Source organism: Schistocerca piceifrons, chromosome 4 (genome assembly GCF_021461385.2).
Source record: "Schistocerca piceifrons isolate TAMUIC-IGC-003096 chromosome 4, iqSchPice1.1, whole genome shotgun sequence".
Classification (NCBI taxonomy): Eukaryota; Metazoa; Arthropoda; class Insecta; order Orthoptera; family Acrididae; genus Schistocerca; species Schistocerca piceifrons.
This window is the reverse complement of record NC_060141.1, coordinates 423,241,174-423,261,707: the sequence shown is the minus strand read 5'-3', so window position 1 is coordinate 423,261,707 and position 20,534 is coordinate 423,241,174. Positions and strand designations below refer to the sequence as shown.

Sequence of the window (20,534 nt, the reverse complement as noted above, 5' to 3'; positions counted from 1 at the left end):
TCAGTAAACACAATGCCAGAGCCCTGATAAACTGCAAGGAGGGAAAGAAAGCAGTGGGGGAAGGCCACCGGAGGGACTGAGTCCTTCGGGTCCTGTGCCAATTCCAGCTGAAGGCGAGGGCGAGGCACACACCATGGGGGTGTACGCAGAGGTGCCCTGAAAGGAGGCGGAAGAGGTAAGGCACCAAGCCCGGAGAGAAGCTCTCGGACGCGGACCGCGATCGTACTACCAGCCCTGGGTCGACGTTCTGGAAGATGGACGTGCGACTCTGGGAATAGTAGCCGATAGTTAGGATGCCCGGGCAAGCTGAAAACATGGGCAGCATAATTGGCCAGCAAACGTTGGCGCCGTAACCACAGTGGAGGGACACCTGCTTCCACTAGTATGCTGTCCGCAGGGCTGGTACGGAAAGCACCAGTGGCAAGGCGTATCCCGCTGTGGAGGATTTGGGTCCAGCACCTGCAACGCAGATGGGGATGCTGAGCCATAAGCCAGGCTCCCATAATCCAGACGGGACTGGATTAACGCCTGGTAGAACCGTAACAGGGTAGATCGGTTGGCACCCCAGCGGGTGTGGCTCAAGCATCTCAGAGCATTTAGATGCCGCCAACATGCCTGTTTAAGCTGCCGAATATGAGGGAGCCAAATCAGCCGGGCATCAAAAACTACACCCAAAAACCTGTGGGTCTCCACCACAGCAAGGAGATCGTCGCCAAGATAAAGCCACGGCTCAGGATGGACCGTTCGGCGCCGGCAGAAATGCATAACGCGGGTCTTGGCAGTCGAAAACTGAAAACCATGCGCTACAGCCCAAGACTGCGCCTTGCGGATAGCACCCTGTAGCTGACGTTCAACAGCTGCAATGCCAGTAGAGCTGTAGTAAAGGCAGAAGTCGTCAGCATACAGGAAGTGGAGACAGAATTTCCCACCACTGCAATGAGCCCGTTTATTGCGATTAAAAACAAGCAGACACTGAGGACAGATCCCTGTGGTACCCCGTTCTCCTGGACTCGGGAGGAACTATGAGAGGCCGTGACCTGCACGCGGAAGGTACGATACGACAGAAAATTTCGTATAAAGAGCAGCAGAGGGCCCCGAAGACCCCATCCATGAAGCGTAGAAAGTATGTGATGACACCATGTCGTATCGTATGCCTTCCGCATGTCGAAAAAGACAGGGACCAGGTGCTGACGGCGGGCAAAGGCAGTACGGATGGCCGACTCCAGACTCACCAGATTGTCGGTGGCGGAGCGGCCTTTATGGAATCCACCCTGAGACGGAGCAAAGAAGGCCCCGAGACTCCAGTACCCAATTCAAGCGCCGGCTCACCATCCGTTCGAGAAGCTTGCAAAGAACGTTGGTGAGGCTAATGGGGCGGTAGCTGTCCACCTCCAAAGGGCTCTTGCCCAGTTTCAAAACGGGGACGACAATGCTTTCCCGCCATTGCGACGGAAACTCACCCTCGACCCAGAGACAGTTGTAAAGGTCGAGGAGGCGTCGCTTGCAGTCCACTGAAAGGTGTTTCAGCATCTGACAGTGAATGCGATCTGGCCCAGGAGCGGTATCAGGGCAAGCGGCAAGGGCGCTGTGAAATTCCCACTCACTAAATGGAGCATTGTAGCATTCAGAAATGGTGGGTGCGAAAAGAAAGGCTCCGATGTTCCATCCACTCTTTAATGGAGTGGAAGGCCAGTGGATAATTGGAAGAAGCGGACCTAAGAGCAAAATGCTCTGCCAAGCTGTTGGCAATTTCGTCAGAGTCTGTACAAACTGCTCCATTCAGTGAGAGCGCAGGGACGCTGACAGGGGTCCGATAGGCATACAGGCGTCGGATCTTGGCCCAGACCTGTGATGGAGAGACATGGAGGCCAATGGTGGACACATACCACTCCCAGCACTCCTGCTTGCTTTGGCGGATAAGGCGGTGGGCCCGCGCACGCAGCAGTTTGAAGGTGATGAGGTGTTCAATGCAGGGACGTCGCTTGTGACGCGGTAGCGCCCGTCGGCGATCTTTAATCGCCTCAGTGATCTCAGGCGACCACCAAGGCACAGTCCGCCTCCGAGAGGACCCAGAAGAACTGGGAATGGCAGATTCTGCGGCAGTAACGATGCTGGTGGTGACTGAGTGAACCACCGCATCAATGTCGTCACTAGAGAGAGGCTCAATAGTGGCAATGGAGGAGAACAAGTCCCAGTCAGCCTAATTCATAGCCCATCTGCTGGAGTGCCCAGAATAGTGATGCCATGGCAGTGACAGAAAGATTGGAAAATTGTCACTACCACACAGGTTGTCATGCACACTCCATTGTACAGACGGTAAGAGGCTAGGGCTACAGATCGATAGGTCTAGGGCAGAGTATGTGCCATGCGCCACACTGAAGTGTGTGGAGGCACCATCATTTAAAATCGAGAGATCGAGCTGCGCCAATAAATGCTCAACGGTGGCACCTCGACCTGTTGCCACTGACCCACCCCACAGAGGGTTATGGGCGTTAAAGTCGCCCAGTAACAAGAAAGGTGGCGGCAATTGGGCTATCAGCGCAGCCAGGACATGCTGCGCGACACCACCATCCGGTGGAAGGTAAAGACTGCAGACAGTAACAGCCTGTGGCGTCCACACCCGAACAGCGACAGCCTCTAAAGCTGTATGTAGAGGGACAGACTCGCTGTGAAGAGAGTTAAGGACATATATGCAGACGCCACCAGACACCCTTTCATAAGCCGCCCAGTTCTTATAATAACCCCGATAGCCACGGAGGGTGGGGGTTTGCATTGCTGGAAACCAAGTTTCCTGAAGTGCAATGCAGAAGAAAGGGTGAAGGCTGATAAGTTGGCGGAGCTCAGCTAGATGGTGGAAGAAACCGCTGCAGTTCCGCTGGAGGATGGTATTGTCCATGTCTGAGAAAGGCGTGATGGGACTGGGAAGTCAGATTACGCCGCTGGGTCACCTGCTACCTCCGAATGAGCACCTGTGCTAGTGCTTTCCATGGTGACTGAGGGACCGGCGAGATCGAGGTCCTCAGCGGACGCCAGAATCTCCACCTCGTCCTCAGACGCAGTGCTTGTAGGAAGCGGTGGGATGGGTGCCACCGCAATGTCGTTAGCCTTGGGGACCTTCTTCTTCTTCTTCTTCTTCTTCTTCTTCTTCTTCTTCTTCTTCTTCTTCTTCTGTTCTCTCGCTGTGCCTTCGGTTGTGCCTTCGGTGGTTCAGGCTTGGAGGGCTTCACTGGGTCAGTCTCAGGGACGGACGACGACCATGAGGCCCTACGACCAGGGACTGGTGGTTGTTTCAGCCACTTGCGGGTGTCCGCTTTTCCACTGGTCGGAACTTGCGAAGGTAGGTCCCCAAGGGACCCCTTCCTGGCGAAAGTAGCCGAAGAAGTCTTACTCTTCTCCGGCTGGGAAGGGGGAACTGATGTCCCCGATGGGTGCGGGGGTGTTGCTCCTGAAGAAGATGGAGCAGGAGCAGCAGGGAGTGAAGTGCCCCCCACAACCAAGGGGGCCGGTGGATTCTGACAGATCTTAGAGCTAACGATAAGTGACGATGGGAGAACCGTTGTTGCAGCAGCGACGTAGGTCGACGTCATTGCCACAGGATGGAGCCGCTCATACTTCTGTTTAGCCTCAGTGTAGGTCAGGCGGTCCAGGGTCTTATATTCCATTATCTTTCGTTCCTTCTGGAATATCCTACAGTCTGGTGAGCAGGGGGATGGTGTTCTCCGCAGTTAACACAGATGGGAGGCGGAGCACATGGAGTATTGGGATGCGAAGGACGTCCACAATCTCGACATGTGATGCCGGAAGTACAGCGAGATGACATGTGCCCGAACTTCCAGCATTTAAAACACCGCATCGGAGGAGGGATATATGACTTCACATCACAACGGTAAACCATCACCTTGACCTTTTCGCGTAAAACATCACCTTCGAAGGCCAAGATGAAGGCACCGGTGGCTACCTGATTATCCCTCAGACCCCGATGGACACGCCGGACGAAGTGAACACCTCGTCGTTCTAGATTGGCACGTAGATCATCGTCGGACTGCAGAAGAAGATCCCTGTGGAATATAATACCCTGGACCATGTTTAAACTCTTATGGGGAGTGATGGTGACTGAAACATCCCCCAACCTGTCGCAAGTGAGCAACTTCCGTGACTGGGCAGAGGATGCTGTTTTGATGAGAACTGACCCAGAGCACATTTTGGACAAGCCCTCCACCTCCCCGAACTTGTCCTCTAAATGCTCCACAAAAAACTGGGGCTTGGTCGACATAAATGATTCCCCATCTACTCGCGTACACACGAGGTACCGGGGTGAATAATCTCCACTGCCTTCTTCGGACAAACGTTCCTCCCATGGAGTGGCCAGGGAGGGTAATGATCTCTAATCAAATTTCTTTCCATTGAGGTTGGACCTCGATCGCTTAGAGACTGCTGGTGGAGGCCCACCAGCGAGAGATGATGTACCACACTTCATTGCGGGTCATCTGCCCTGATGCCACCCACTCCGACCAGGGGCTCTCCCCACGGGCGCCACCCAGCCGCAGCAAAGACCACCTGGCAGGATGGCCTTTGCCAGGAGTCCCGATGCCCCAAAGGGATAGGCATCTACTCCTCGGCATACGTGGGGAGGTAGCAGCTCAGGCATCAGCAGTGCGATCCCTGTGTAGTCAGGGGGCTACCACCAAGAGGGTACATGACGACCCCACCACAACGGACTGGCTACCGTGCTGGATGTCGGGTGTCGAAATATCCATGTACATCACGAGGGCTAAGATGGAAGTGCACAATGGAGGGAAGGGATGCTATCCGGAACACACTGCAGTGGATGTGGCCGGAAGCTCGATGTAAGTCCAACTCTATGAAAATATCAGGTGTGCCAGATCTTAGGGCAAGATGGATTTAAGATGCACCACATAAGGTGTCCTTCCCCAAATGGTACACACTAACGGAAAAATTTGGAAATAGAGTGGTCAAACCCCTCAGGGGACCACCACATTAAAGGCCGAAACAGTGAGACTCCTTTTAGTCGCTTCTTACGACAGGCAGGAATACCGTGGGCCTATTCTTACCCCGAACCCGCAGGGGGATCTGGGAAGAAATGCAAGAGCTCAAAGTGGTTGTGAGGGGACAATTTTGTTTCCTGGAGGTAGAGAACAAGTGGACACTGTGATTCTTAGAGCAGCTGTAAATCCTCTGTCTGATAAAAGGCCACGAACGTTCCACTGAAGGAGCATTATAACGAGAAAAGTGGAGGAGGGAAAACATGAAGGGGTGCCACCTCGGCAGCTGAGTGCCAGCCTTCAAAGACTCACAGTTACAGGGCACAGAGCTCCTGCTCCATGAGATCTACATAGGCGCCGGCCTTCTCCTTCTTAGTCGATCTGTGGAGTCCAGGGTAGAAAAACAGTTGGTGGTGCGCACCGGTGACACCGAGGTCGGCTGGGCAAGGGTATTAATGGCGACACCGTGAAAGAGGATCTCCGAGTGGGCGAAGGAGAAGACCATTTGCCTTTGTTTGACTTCTCGGAGCCTTTCCAATTGGCAGAGGAAGCCACAGGTGTTTGTTGGCTGGAGGGATATCTAAAGTCTTTGTGGGAGTATTCCTTCCATCCTTTCCGGCCAGCTGATCGTGTAGAAGGTGGCTTCGCCCCACGAGGTGAAAGTTTGGTGGCTTGTCGCACAGCTGGACAAGGAGATGGCGATGCTACCATGACACTGGGTGTTCCACAACTGCAATGCTGAATTGGGGATCACATATCTGCGTGGTCATGTCCTTCATGGAATGAGATGTAGCAAGAACAGTACTGTAAGTGCCTGACGTTAGAATGCAGAGTTTGTGACTAGCCAATAACTTGTGAGCGACCAGGTGAGGCACTTTTTCCTTTACCCATATCTCCTGGACAACCCACTCATCGAGATACACAGGGTAATCTCCAGACGAGGCAGCATAGTTGCCATTGCAGTTGATACAGGGAACAGAAGGAGCTGGACAATTGTCCTCATGAACATCCCCACCATTGGTTACACATTTGGCTGGATGTTGACAGGATATTTGAGTGTGGTTGAAATGATGATACTGGTAGTAGTGCATTGTGTTTGGAATGTACAGTTGGACTGTGATAACTTTATAGCCTGCCTTGATACTGGACGGAAGCACCATTCTATCAAAAGTGAGAAAAAGAGTGCGTGTGGGCACCAAGGATGTATCTACCTTTTTCATCACCCAATGGACTGCAATGACAGCCTGATCATAGAGGTACGTTTGGATTTCTGCCTCGGTCAGACCATTGAGCAGCCGGAAGTATTCGGGTTCTAAAGGCCTCAGCATGAATATGATAGCTGTGGAGAAGCAAAGCAACAGGCAGCTGCTGTTCTTGAGAATCAGAAGTAGTCTCCAAAAGTAAAGTGCCATTGTGTAAAAAAGAGCAGGATTTCACAGAGCCGGAAACTGCAAAAACACTTTTCTGAATAAGAAATGGATTTATCATTGCAAAGGACTGACCATCTTCAGTACGTGAAACCACGAGGAACCATGGTGCAACTGGGAGGGTCTTTGAATCAGGAGTCTCATTCTGTTTACTTCTAGTAGATATTGACTGCAGAGATAATGAGTGGCTCATTGTGAGAAAATCCTACATGACGGCCAGCATCTCTGATGGCATGCCTTCCCACATGGCATGTCGTAAATAAGCCATTTCTATTCCTCCCATTACAGCACCATCTGCGGCGAAATGAAGAAAATGCTTCAGACAAAATGTATATAGATTTTTCCATAAAATCATAATCTGCAATAAAAATGGAAGTCCCCACTGAAGATTTCAAAGTTGCCCCCACCACCCGCACACAAGGTGGGGTGGTAGTTGTGTGTGATATGATTTGATGTCCCCCTCCAAGATGATAAACGAACTGGAATTATAAACTTTTTTGACCCGATGTGTACCTTTTGAGACATTTCAATGTCTTCACTTAAAATGAACACCCTGTAAATTTCAAAGTGAGAGTTCCATCATAAGAGTTTTGAAGATTCACTTGAGGCTCTTCATCACATTCTCTTTAAGCAGCTGCGCCCGAATGAAGTTTTGCTATATATAAACAGAAAAACATAAGAACACTAGTAAAAACAAACTAACTACAATACTTGAGTCTGTACTCAGGTCCCTACCCAAAATTAATAAAGTCGACAATTAGGCTGACGATAATTTCATGCAACTGTACAGAATACAGGGTAAATAAAATACTAAAAGAAATACTAGAGAAGGTTCATGCATTTGAAAAAAACAGGTCAGTTAATAATGGTTCTGAGTAAGCTGTACAGATACCTAACAATTGTAGAATAGCATCTCTAGACATAACATATTTATTTTGTAACACAAACACATAAAAACCACCTTAGATATAATAACATACACCATGCATACATAAAAGAATTTCTGGTTCTGAAATTACAGAACTCTTATTTGTGAGAGTTATTACTTAATCACACCTATTTTAAACTTAATGTTACAACAAGTAAATACTAACAGTATAACTGTGAGCATCAGCTTATCTAGTGTAATAGATATTCTTTTAGCTTGCTATATAGGACACAGTAATATTGCTAGGAGGAAAATAAAGACAATAATAAGTAAAAGGTGTTCTGTTCCCAACACGAGAACATTAAATTTGTAGCTCAACTTTAACAAATGAACTGTGAACTTTCTCATCCTGAAGGTTGGCATTTGAAATAACAAATATATCTTTGACACATAAGAACATTACCACCACACATGCTACTGTTCACAAGACCATCATGCGAATGCCACTCACTCAAACTTTCTGCTTTCAGATCCATGGTACACAGAGTGGTTAAATTAGTTTTCTTTGGCAATTAAAACAGCCCAAAGAAATGGGCACACTTCACACAAAACAATACCCTCTACCAAAAAATTGTACAAAACAGTTTCACAGTGCTGACTACCTGACACACTTCTGACTGTGTCAAGAAGATGTTATCACGGTCTTGAATGTGTTGGAAACCTCTCATATATACTAGTTAACATTTTCCAGCACTCCAATATAAATATTAGATTTTGTACAAAAAATAAACTATTGCACTGGATCCTAAACAAGTCAAATAAAAGACAAACTAGCACATTAAAGATCAACAATTTCTACGTAAGTCAAAGTGGCAACAAGTTTAGAGCAAGGTTTACTGAACATCTTGAAGCTTTACACCTTCAACAAGCAAACAAATTGGCAGAAGCTGCCTACTTGCTTAAGACTGGGCACACTGTTGATAATACAGGAAATGATAAGATCCTCTTTATCCAAAACAAAATTTTAAAAAAAGAGTAAATTTAGAACAGTTACAAACTTTTAGGCACAAAATTACACATTCACACCACACATTCAATGTCAAGACCACAGTTCTCAATACTTTCAAGGGACTCTGGCTATAAATAGCTCACCTACTGCAAACTCTTATTTCGTGGTTTCTTCTTCTTCTTCTTCTTCTTCTTCTTCTTCTTCTTCTGTTCCTTGATAAAAATCTCATCATAAACATGTTGTATAAACAGTCTGAACCTAATTTCATTCTAATTTACATAATTACTAATAGTTTTAAGAAAATTATAGTCTTTGATAGCAGTCTTGTAGAACTACACTGCAAAAAAAAAGTGAAGCGTATAGAAGGGAAGGAGGAAAGAAAATGAAACTTCACCAGTTGACAGGGTAATTGGTATTATTTCGGTGATTAACATATCAAGTCAAATTTATGAGGAACTTGGCAGTATGAGCCCACTTACCAGTATGACATTGTACCCCCTCTGGCCTTGATGAATGCACTTATTTAGTTAGTATGGGGGTCATAAAAACACTGTATCCTATTCAGACACACAATGGTCCATAACTAATACAACTGGGCCTTGACATCCTGGATACTGGCTCTGGGATAAAGTTGTTGCCCAAGCTGGTCCCACATATGTTCTACTGGGGACAGATCTGAGGATTTTGCTGGCCAGGTGTGGACAAACATTTCACTGTTGGAAAATAGCACAGTGATACTGTCCTGTGAGAGAAACACATGAGGATGTAGGATGTCCGTGACAGCCATTATCTGAAGTCATACCAGATGGCTCCCAACACCATACACCACATGCAACACTGATGCACTTCTCAAAACATTGAAAAATGAGACCTCACTCTATGTCCTCCCATATTGTACAGAGTCACAATTCATTGCTGAATACAATGTGACACTATTCATCAACAGTCCATTCTTCCTGGTCACAGTCCTACTCCAAATGCAAATGTTTGTGCTGGACAGTAATTCCCTAGTCCAACTGCTACTAGTCTCCGGCCAACAGTGAAGGATGAAACAAAGTTGCAGGGAGTCCATTTACTTGTTCTCAGATGGCAGGTGCAGATGTGAAGGAGTTAGAAGTTTCTTAGTGCACAATTTGACAATTTTCTCTTGTGGTGGTCAGATGGCATCGAGCAGAACTTTGATGACGAATGCGCTGCCCTCGCATACAGTCCAACAAGGGGCAACTGTCACATCCAAATGCCCCACAAATCTTTATAATCCATGATTTGACCAGCCTGCCAAATGTAAATCCACAATGAGACCCATTTCAAATTCTGTCAGGTTCTGATAACGCAGTCTCTTATGCATATGCGGCATCTCTGTGTACTTCATTATCATTCAACATCTGATGCTGTTCACAGCCTTTATATACCCCACCAGCCCTGAGAAGAACACTGAATATTAACAACACTAATGCACTCCGGTGGCTATTTTGTCACACAGAATTGCATCTCTGTCATTTAAATACCTACAGAGTGTACGTACATGTATGAATTTATGTTGACATTCAAGCACTTCTTACGCGTGCTTCACATTTTTTGTCAGGTTGTTTTAAGTGAACATCTTTGGTCACATACAAGTTCCTTTTCAATGTTTTAATACCACAGTTAGTTGACAACGTCTGTGCAAGAAAACTCCAAAAACTTGGGGCAATTTCACCATAGACTGTCAGTAAAGCAGGTTCTCACAATATGCAAATATTTTACAGTGCTGTAGTTTTTCTTTAGTAGCACTCATAATTTTTCACATTTATATTCTTCATGACAGGTTTATACATAGACAGGAGAAAGTGAGAGAGAGGCTCATTAACAGTATCCATCAAACTGGGGCCATACAATGATGATGAAGATGATATAACACACAATCTCCCCCAGGTGTGGCTCCTTCACCACGCCCAGCTGAAGTTTCAAGTGAAACTCTGAAAACTTGCTGATGGAGCTATCATTCCTAAATATGCACAAAAAATTAAAAAAAACTATGATGCGTGTAAATGCCAGTTATTAGTTTCTTATTGATTAAAATAAGAACGTTGGCAGTTAATTTAAGTGGTAACTTGTTGTTAGAGAAAAATGTTGTTGTTGTTGCTTTTTTTGTTGTTGTTGTTGTTGTTGTTGTCTTCAGTCCTGAGACTGGTTTGATGCAGCTCTCCATGCTACTCTATCCTGTGCAAGCTGCTTCATCTCCCAGTAACTACTGCAACCTACATCCTTCTGAATCTGCTTAGTGTATTCATCTCTTGGTCTCCCTCTACGATTTTTACCCTCCACGCTGCCCTCCAATACTAAATTGGTGATCCCTTGATGCCTCAGAACATGTCCTACCAACCGATCCCTTCTACTAATCAAGTTGTGCCACAAATTTCTCTTTTCCCCAATCCTATTCAATACCTCCTCATTAGTTATGTGATCTACCAATCTAATCTTCAGCATTCTTCTGTAGCACCACATTTCAAAAGCTTCTATTCTCTTCTTGTCCAAACTATTTATCGTCCATGTTTCACTTCCATACATGGCTACACTCCAAACAAATACTTTCAGAAACGACTTCCTGACATTTAAATCTATACTCGATGTTAACAAATTTCTCTTCTTCAGAAACGCTTTTCTTCCCATTGCCAGTCTACATTTTATATCCTCTCTACTTCGAACATCATCAGTTATTTTGCTCCCCAAATAGCAAAACTCCTTTACTACTATAAGTGTCTCATTTCCTAATCTAATTCCCTCAGCATCATCTGATTTAATTCGACTACATTCCATTATCCTCATTTTACTTTTGTTGATGTTCATCTTATATCCTCCTTTCAAGACACTATCCATTCCGTTCAACTGCTCTTCCAAGTCCTTTGCTGTCTCTGACAGAATTACAATGTCATCGGCAAACCTCAAAGTTTTTATTTCTTCTCCATGGATTTTAATACCTACTCCGAATTTTTCTTTTGTTTCCTTCACTGCTTGCTCAATATACAGATTTAATAACATCGGGGAGAGGCTACAACCCTGTCTCACTCCCTTCCCAACCACTGCTTCCCTTGCATGTCCCTCGACTCTTATAACTGCCATCTGGTTTCTGTACAAGTTGTAAATAGCCTTTCGCTCCCTGTATTTTACCCCTGCCACCTTCAGAATTTGAAAGAGAGTATTCCAGTCAACATTGTCAAAAGCTTTCTCTAAGTCTACAAATGCTAGAAATGTAGGTTTGCCTTTCCTTAATCTGGCTTCTAAGATAAGTCGTAGGGTCAATATTGCCTCACGTGTTCCTATATTACTAAGGAATCCAAACTGATCTTCTCCGAGGTCGGCTTCTATTAGTTTTTCCATTCGTCTGTAAAGAATTCGTGTTAGTATTTTGCAGCCGTGACTTATTAAACTGATAGTTCGGTAATTTTCACATCCGTCAACACCTGCTTTCTTTGGGATTGGAATTATTATATTCTTCTTGAAGTCTGAGGGTTTTCGCCTGTCTCATATATCTTGCTCACCAGATGGTAGAGTTTTGTCAGGACTGGCTCTCCCAAGGCTGTCAGTAGTTCTAATGGAATGTTGTCTACTCCCGGGGCCTTGTTTCGACTCAGGTCTCTCAGTGCTCTGTCAAACTCATCCCGCAGTATCATATCTCCCATTTCATCTTCATCTACATCCTCTTCCATTTCCATGAGGAATTAACATTAAAATATTTTAAATGAATTTTAAAACTGTTTACTGGGTCACTGTCATACCAAAAATTAATCAATTAGTTAAGTAATTCAGTAAGATTAAGAGAAAATGCAATGAGCACCACACGTGGCTAGTGCTATACAGAGAAAATGAACTTTTCAGGTATATACAACCAGTTAGTTGCACATAACACAATTTTAAAGCTTTCAGAAACTGGCTTAAGAGTTTTCACAGAACACAATACATAAAACAGACCACTGATATCTTCCTAAGAAACTTGGCAGGGCCAACTATCACAGGTCGCACACACCCCAGAATGAAACTTTCACTCTGCAGCAGGGTGTGCGCTGATGTGAAACTTCCTGGCATATTAAAACTGTGTGCCGGAGTGAGACTCTAAACTCTGGACCTTTGCCCTTCATGGGCAAGTGCACTATCAACTGAGCTACCCAACCACGACTCACGACCTGTCCTCACAGCTTTACTTCCGCCAGTACATTGTCTCCTACCTTCCAAACTTCACAGAAGCTTTCCTGTGAAGGAAGGAGTGCTAGTTCTGCAAGTTTCGCAGAAGAGCTTCTGTGAAGTCTGGAAGGTAGAAGAGGAGGTAATGGCAGAAGTAAAGCTGTGAGGATGGGTTGTGAGTCATGCTTGGGCAGCTTAGTTGGTAGAGCACTTGCCCGCGAAAGGCAGAGGTCCTAAGTTCGAGTCTCGGTCCAGCACACAGTTTTAATCTGCCACAAAGTTTCACATATAACTCTTCACCCTAAAAAGCTTCAAGATTTGATGAATAAAAAATAGGGGACAGTTAAGAAGATTATTCTAACACTTCAGGTGTTCTACGTAGTGTCTGTCCCCACCCCCTCCCCCACATTAGTACAATGCACAGCATGTTAACTGCTTATACAACCACATGAAAAAGTTGTTCTTTGGAATGTTGTTCAAATAGCCACCCACACTGGCTTGGATGTCAATAATGTCATCAAAATGTTTACCTTTGATGTGAATTTCTCCACTTTTTTGGTTTTCATGGCAGATTAAAATTTATAGCAATAAGTCTGTGATGTAGATGCAGATGATTTTTTCTTGAAAAGAATTGTCCATGTTTTGCATTTCAATGAAGTTGTGGCAGTCGTCCACAGTTCGTTTTTATTTGGGAATCGAGTTGTGTGGGACAAACTTTGCACACTACTTCAACACATTTTGAAGAATTTATTTAGACATGCTGCTCCATTGTGTTTTGTGAGACAACAGCACTGACACACTAGAGCTGCAACCCCACTAATTAAAGCTTTCTGTTTTTTACTGTTGTTTGCTCAAGCTGTCACTGTAGTTACTGCACTGGCTTTACTTACATGCTGGCAACAAAATCAATCTCTCAACTTTCTGGATGAATGGTGACAAACAAGTAACTCAAACAACAATTATTAAAAATAATATATTTTCCTTAAGTTCTGCAAATATTATTTATTTGTTCATGTATTGTATCTGAGCCTCTTAGACCACTGTTTGGTGATAATATTAGCAGAAGGTCAGGAAAGTGTTTCCCTTTTTAATATTACTGTCGAGTTCTGTCAAGCACCAAGGGAAGATTCAGCTATGTCAAAGAAGATACATTTTCTAGTGCAATGCAAAGAACACATCAATATTCCAAGGCAAAACATGGTTGGACACTGTGTTACTTAAATGTGATGCCAACAGTTTGCTAAACAAATGTCAAGAAACTTTTAGCGGTTCAACATGATAACAGTTTCTGCTGAATGACCTTACCAATCCACAGCCATTAGAACCAACAATGAAAACTGCTATCACTACAACCCATGTCCAATATGATGCTTCAAAACATAAACAGAGCAAAATATTCCTCCAGCGCCTCAAACTACTGTGTTCATGTGAACACATTTGTGAATAAACTGGTAAATATTCTCACGTTCTTAGAAAAATGTCACGCATAATGACCACGAATGTGTTGGTCAAATTACATATCTGCACAAATTTTGAAGCTTCTTATTGAGCAAATGGTAGGACTAAATGCTGGGTACACCTTAGTTAGCATTGTCAGTACTGGCTTCCACAAAATGAAGCAGTGTTGAAAGCAGTTCCTAGACAGAGAAGCCTTAGAATTAATAGCTATACTTTCCCTTTAGCACACTGAAGGGCCTATCTTCAACCATAACAATGCATCAGCATGTTTTGCCCAAAATGTCAAAGCTCTCTTTGCAACATACCAAACATAATTCCTTCCTTGGCATGACTCTTGGACTAACACTTTGTCAACTAAAAAGATACAACAAAGGCCACCTGCAGCTCATGTGAAGAGGTCAGAAGCAGATACCAATGAATTACGGAGCAGGTCGTAACAACGCAGAAAACAGCTCTGTCATCCCACATTTATACAGTTCTACAGTCAGGAGTAAATTCTGTAGCTTTAAACGTCTATTACAGTATCTACAGCATATAATTTAAGTTTTACATTTACTAGTGACGAAGCAAATGAAAGCAACAACTACCATTGTTAAGTCCACTACAAAACATATTTAACCTAACATCCGATGTCAGGTATGTGCAAACTTCAGCTACTAAAGAAGAAAGGTAGTATGCTGGCAACAACAGAAAAGCTTTTATTATGCAAGACAATCATCAACACATTACTCCACACATGTTCAAAGCTTTTCTTTTAGTCCTTTAATTTTCTTTGTTTGTTACACTTCTTTACAATTCATGCCATGCATCATCATGTCTAAAAAGCTTGTTAATATTATTGGAGCTGTAACTGCTGCATATTTCAGTTTCCTGGGTTTCATCCACTATCAGACGCACAATAAAACTGATTTACTATCAAATACTAATGCCCCTCCCTGACAACTACAAAGATCCTAAGTATATTAGCAACAAAAGTTAGCAATGACTATAAAATAATTGTCTAATTCATCATTTTAGCTGCCGTGGAGATTAATAACTGAATTCATATTAGGTAATACGAAATACTGTACCCTTCCTTACTAACAGATATGCTTATCACCCAGTACCCATGACAAACATTTTAACAAAACTAAACAAACTTATTAAGAATAAACTCTTTAAACAGTTCCCCTCTTCCCAATTACAATCATAAAAAAACCGATAAATAATTAATCTAATCTTTTATACATTTTCCCTTCTCAACTACAGCCAACCTTCGGTCAACGAGAAAATAACTGCAAAATAAGCAAACAGATCAGTAAAAGTTTCACTATTACACACGAGTGTAGGTTATCAAATTAACACTACTATTTAACTACGTACCACAACAACGTTTGGAAATGATGAAACAGGAACTGGAAGTTGGGAAGGGAGAAGCGCAGGTTACTGGTAGGAACACAGCCATACTTATCCACTTGTCAATAAGTTTAGAGTTCCTCCTTAGAAGCCCCAATGAAGATTCCTTTACTGTCAACAATGACACAATAGTTACTTCTTCATAATTTATTTAATGACTGTAATTTCTTACAGTGTAAGTGCTACTGGATGTGGTATTCTGAACAACCACAAACAGGAATATCTACCATCAAGGAAACAAAATGATAGCAGAACACATTTTCTGGAAGTTCAAACTCTTACAGCATATAAGCTCACACATGTCTTAAATTAATGTTTTTGTTTTCCTACTTTATCCACACGTCACATGAGGTAAACAAGTGTGAACCTAATTTTATATATTTCAGACTGTGGTCTCACATTTACAACACAGCATTAAAAATTATTTTAAACTGCTCAATAAATACCATTAAGGTGGTCCAGAAAACATTCACTGCCACCCTTATCAAGTGTTTAAAATAACTCTTCAACTTTTTGCATCATCATTTCCTGGGTCAATTATTCAGTCATAAACTGTTCCGCCCTTGTGAAGGAATGTTTTATGTTTCACATCTCTTTGCGCACTCATTGTTTTAGAAAACATTTACTAATCCACCAAAGTTCTCTTACACATAATCTAGCAGACCCTAGTTTTTAAATACAGTTTGTCTGTCAGTAAATTTTTCAGTTCTGGAATTGAAAAAAAATATGGGGCAGGTAACTGATTGCAAAAACTTCAAAATTCACTAAAATCTAGATCATCTTACAGCAAAAATAAAGAAGTTTTTTTTTCCCACTCAGATGATGAATTCAAGGGTACAACGAATGTATGATGTACAAGAAGTAAGTAAGGCAAACAATTCCTTCATTTTTAATACTAAAGCCACTTACATTACATCAAACTAATCTGGGGCTTTTTCCTATCACACAATGGGAGATGCTGTCTTACTTTGAAACTAATGTAGAAGCTCTTCCACACAAAATGTTCTTAACACAATTTACAAAGGATACTTTCAAGCCAACATGTTCCATACCAAAATATTAATAATAATTTGTTTACTTGTTATTATACAACAGTTTGTTTAACCTAAATAAAACTATGTACAACTCTGAAGAAAAATTAATAATTCATGTGACAAAATATATTCAAACTTCTTATATAGCTTCATTAACAAAGCACTGGAAACATTCTGAAAGTTGTAATTACTGCTGATCTGTGAAATTACTGTGATACTGAACCAACACTATTTTATTTCAAATATTTCTTTTTCTCCCTTCGGAGTTGAATCCATCACCACATATATTGCTTGATTTCGTACTCTGATTTAAGTTTCTATTTTCATTCGTGTAAAACGTATCATCTTCTGAAATTGGATGAATCTTTTCGAAACATCTTGTACAGCTATTCTTTTACCAAGCAATATGAGCAGAACAATTGATGGTTTCCTTCTCTAAATGACATCTTGCTCCTCCCCAAAACCCAATAACCCTCTCCCACAGGATTTGATTTCTTATTTACAATATACAATGTGTCTGTCAGACAGACTGTAAGCAAACAAAAGATCTACGTGCCTGTTAAATACTAGTAAATGTCAATAAAATCACGCTATATCCCAAACCAGAGGAAATCGAACTCTTTTGACCGACTCATGCCCAAGGTCGAAACATTTTTTGGAACTATCAATATTAACTCTCTCTTGACACCAGGAAAACTCTATAAATTAGGAGACACACTAAAAGAACAAAATATCAAAATTTTAGCCCTGCAAGAAACAAGGTTACCTGATGAGAATACCATGGATTTTGGAAACTACCGATTGTTTAAAAGTAAAACAGACAAAAGAATTCTTAAAAACACTCTGCATCTGGGTGTTGCATTCGCAATTTCGCAAGACATTCTTGGCTCCGTAATCGAAGTAAATCCAGTAAACAACAGACTAATGACAATTTCCATGAAATGTGCAAATAAAATGTACTGTTTAATTAACGCACACATGCCTATCAACCAGGAGAATAAAACAAATCCAGAAAAAGTAAATAAGTCATGGGAAGTGTTAGAGAATACAGTCTCCAAAATTCCTCAAAATTATGTAAAGATTTTAATGGGTGATTTTAATGCACAGTTAGCGAAAGAGAGAAAATTTAGAAAAACGGTCGGTGAATTCCCTGCACATAAATGGACCAATCAAAATGGAAAGAGGCTGGTAGAATTTTGCAGAAATTTCAATCTCAAAATTATGTCAAGTCATTTTAAGAAAACACCTTCAAAACAAAAGACATGGCGATCACCTAACAAGGACATAGGTGAATTCCAAATTGACCATATTGCAATCTCGTATCCATGTGACAAAGAAATTTTAAATGTTCAAGTTCGTAAAGGCGCCAATATTGACTCAGACCATTACTTAACCCGTGTGAAACTAAAGCTAAAACCCCAAAAGTTCAACAAAAGGACACCATTAATCCCCAAATTTGACACCAGTAAAATCCAACCATCATTATTAGCAGACGAATTTGACAAAACAAGTGCACAAAATTGGGAACAACTCAAACACAAGATTATCAAAACAGCTCAAGATCAAATTCCTTTACGAAAACACAAGAAACCTGCTTGGTGGAATGAAAACTGTGATCATGCAATCAAAGCCAGACAAGAGACATTTAAAGCATGGAATAGCAACAAGACAGAAGACACATATGATACGTTCCTGACAACTAGAAAAGACACTTCAAAACTAATTAGACAAACAAAAAGACAATATGAGAATAGTCAACTCTTAGAAATTGAAGAAGATTTTCAGAAATACAATACCAGAAATTTTTATAAAACTTTTAAAACCAAAATAAAGGGGTACCAACCCCAGAATCTTTGCTTCAAGAAGGAAAATGGACAGTTGGCTCTTAACAACCAAGAAAATTGCAAAGAACTTTCTAAATATTTTAAGAATCTTCTAAATTGCCCCGAGCCCACAGAAAGATTTCCACCAAAAATTCCCCAACAATGCAATCCAGTTTCACTTGCACCAAATGAAGAGGAAATCATTAAAGAAATTCATAGGTTGAAAAACAACAAAGCATCTGGTGAAGATGGAATTGTTGCAGAACTTTTAAAGGCAGCTGGTCCAAAAACCGTTAAAGAAATTACTTCAATCATGCAAAACATTTGGCAAACTGAAAAAATTCCTGATGAATGGAAAACCGCCTTGATTCACCCACTTCATAAGAAAGGAGACAAAACTGATGTTAATAATTACAGAGGAATTTCTCTTCTTCCAGTCACATACAAAATCCTCTCTCAATGTCTTCTGAACCGAGCACAACAACAACTTGAATGGAAAATTGGCGAATATCAAGCAGGTTTCAGGCCAAATAGATCTTGCCCAGAACAGATTTTAGTCCTCAAACTAATTCTCAGACATCAAAAAATTTACAATAAAAAACTAGTTTGTACCTTTGTAGATTTTAGAAAGGCGTATGACTCAGTGGATCGTGAATCTCTTTTCCAAATTGTGAAAGAACAAGGCCTGGATCCTAAAACCATGGCAATTATCAGAGACACGCTAACTGGTACAAAATCAAAAGTAAAGTTCAGAGGAGAAATTTCAGAATCCTTTGAAATAAAAACAGGCGTGAGGCAAGGTGATGGACTCTCTCCGTTGCTATTTAACTGCGTTCTAGAAAAAGTAATACAAGAGTGGCGCGAACGAAAATTGGAGTTCAAAATTGACCAACCAGTGAAATTAGGACAAACAAATATTCGAATAGACTGTTTGGCCTTTGCAGACGACTTGGTTATTCTAACGCAGGACATCCAAATTGCTCAGAAACAAATAGAAATTCTTAAAGAAACAGCAGAAAGAGTAGGTCTCCAAATCTCATTTGAAAAAACACAGTATATGACTAGCAACAAACTGGCACCCAAACTTTTGGAAACTAAGTATGGAAAAATCAAGAGTTTCGCAATTCAAATATTTAGGTGAAACAATCTCAGAGACTGGTCTAGAAAAAATTGGAAATGAAATTCGTTGTCAAAAGATGGAGACAGCTTTTAGACTTACAAAAGACATCTACAACAAAAAATGTCTCTCGAGGTACTCTAAATTGAGACATTACAACACAGTCATAAAACCAGAGTGCCTTTATGGGGCTGAAATGCTAATTTTAAACAGAAAAAAGGACATTCAAGAAATCCAAAAAAGAGAAAGAAAAGTAATCAGAAAAATTCTAGGTCCAAAATATACTGAAGAAGGAACATACAGGCTAAGAGCAAATAGTGAAATTCAACAATACACCAGCATATATTCGGATATGAAAAAACGCAGATTAAAATTTTATGGGCATATTAAAAGAATGGATGCTACCAGACTAACTAAACAAGTAGTGGAATTCTACGAAAATCGAAGTAAAGCTAAATTTGAGACAATAAAATGGATTGCTGCTATAAAAGAGGACATGAAAGAGGCAGATATAAAACAAGATGAAATTCAAGACAGAAAATTATTTAGGCAAAAAATTCATGACTGGGTAGTTGGTCAAGCTGAAAAACCAAAGAAAACTGGAACCACATGGTCTGATGAAAGGAAAAGAGCTCATTCCGAGAGAATGAAAACAATTTGGGCAGAGAGAAAGTCTAAAAGAAAATAACTGAATGCCCCGTGATTGTACTTCGCGTGGTCCAGTAGGGCCCAAACGTGAATAATAATAATAAAATCACCAACCTCTCATTACCTCAAGCACAACTTTTCCTCTCATCATTTCCACCCATCTTGATGATCTCTGCACCCTGATCCCTATATCTAACTAATTCAATTTGTACTTGCTACATTATTTGCACTTTTCTACAGTAGCCAGTAGTCATCTGCATGCTGCTATTCCATTTCCCAATATGACCCTACCAGTTCCTTGCCCCAAACATCATTTCCTCTCTCAGCTACCTACCATTACCATCTCAGTTGCTGAAAAGGATGCACACTCAATTATTTTCCCTGCCCATCTAAGAAATTGTTTTGAAAAAGATGTATTTTAAGATGGTCACATCTCCTCTTTCTTATGTAGACTCAAAACATAGAAAAATACAAGTACTCTCACAAAACACACACACACACACACACACACACACACACACACACACACACACACACACACACACACAAACAACAACAAAAGCATAACAGCACACAAATAAAATAGGTACA

At 41.9% G+C, this 20,534-nt stretch overlaps 1 protein-coding gene across 3 annotated transcripts in view; it reads right to left on the bottom strand.

Moving 5' to 3' along the window:
* LOC124796277 (mediator of RNA polymerase II transcription subunit 15) overlaps nucleotides 1-20,534 on the bottom strand; it is a 168,029-nt gene that overhangs the window by 94,269 nt on the left and 53,226 nt on the right. The window lies entirely within an intron of this gene.